This window comes from Pteronotus mesoamericanus, unplaced genomic scaffold (genome assembly GCF_021234165.1).
Source record: "Pteronotus mesoamericanus isolate MK-2021 breed Mesoamerican mustached bat unplaced genomic scaffold, CSHL_Meso_final contig_601, whole genome shotgun sequence".
Taxonomy (NCBI): domain Eukaryota; kingdom Metazoa; phylum Chordata; class Mammalia; order Chiroptera; family Mormoopidae; genus Pteronotus; species Pteronotus mesoamericanus.
In genome coordinates this window covers 31,346-32,925 of record NW_026555215.1, presented here as the reverse complement: position 1 = coordinate 32,925, position 1,580 = coordinate 31,346, and positions in this window count along the sequence as shown.

The following is a 1,580-nucleotide window of genomic DNA, read 5'->3' as shown; positions in this document are numbered from 1 at the left end:
AGGGGTGGAGAGGATGTGCAGAAAGGTGGCAGCTGGAGGACCAGGTAGGCAAGGTGGTGGTTGGCAGACTGGGTGGTCCCATATTTGCATGTAGATAAGCCAGGAGGAAAAGCTGGGGAGTGAAAGACTACACAACCCAGGGTTCCAGTGAGGGAAAAGAAAGCCTCAAAACCTCTGGGTGTAAAAATCTGTGGGGGTTGCTGCAGTGGAAGAAACTACCAACCTCACAGGAGAGTCCATCGCAGAGACCCATAGGGTCCTAGAATGTACACAAACCTACCCAGCTGGGAATCAGCACTAGAAGGGCCCAATTCGCTTGTGGGTAGCAGGGAAAGTGACTGAAAGCCAGCTGAGAGCCAAGCAAGCGGCATTGTTCCCTCTCAGACCCATCCCTCACATACAGAGTCACAATGCAGCGACCTGGGTTGCCCCGCTCTGGCAAATACCTAAAGCTTCACCCCTTCCAATGTAACAGGCATGCATAGACAAAGAAATATGGCCGAAGTGAAAGAACAGATCAAAGCTTCAAAAATAGAACTAAACAATGTAGAGGTAGCCAACCTAGCAGATGCACAGTTCAAAACACTGGTAATCAGGATGCTCACAGAATTGACTGAGTATGGTTGCAAAATGGAGGAACAAATGAAGGCTATGCTAAGTGAAATAAAGAAAAATTTACAGGGAACTAACAGTGAAGGGAAGGAAACCAGGACTCAAATCAAGGATCTGGAGCATAAGGAAGAGATTAACATTCAACTGGAACAGAATGAAGAAACAAGAATTCAAAAAAAATGAGAGACTTAGGGACAACTTTAAATGTTCCAACATCTGACTCATAGGGGTGCCAGAAGGAGAAAAGGAAGAGTAAGAAATTGAAAACTTATTTGAAAAAATAATGGAGAACTTCCTCAATCTGGCAAAGGAAATAGACTTCCAGGAGATCCAGAAAGCTCAGAGTCCCAAAGAATTTGGATCCAAGAAAAACATGCCAAGGCACATTGTAATTACATTACCCAAGATTAAAGATAAGGAGAGACTCTAAAAAGCAGCAAGAGAAAAGGAGACAGTTACCTACAAAGGAGTTCTCATAAGACGATCAGCTGATTTCTCAAAAGAAATCGTACAGGCAAGAAGGTGCTGGCCAGAAGCATTCAGTGTCAAGAAAGGCAAGAACCTACATCCAAGGTTACTCTATCCAGCAAAGTTATCATTTAGAATGGAAGGGCAGATAAAGTGCTTCCCAGATAAGATAAAGTTAAAGGAGTTCATCATCACCAGGATCTTATTATATGAAATGTTAAAAGGACTTATCTAAGAAAAGGATGAAGATCAGAAGCTATGAATAGTAAAATGACAACAAACTCACAACTATCAACTATTGAACCTAAAAACAAAAGCAAAAACAAACTACTCAAACAACTAGAACAGGAGAAGGATCACAGAAATGGAGATCAGAGGGAAGGGGGAGAGGGGAGAATAAGGGAAAAGGTACACACACAAAAAAAAGAAAATCTTTTGTGCATTAAAGGACACTATTAGGATAGTAAGACAACCCATTGAACAGGAGAAGATATTTGCAA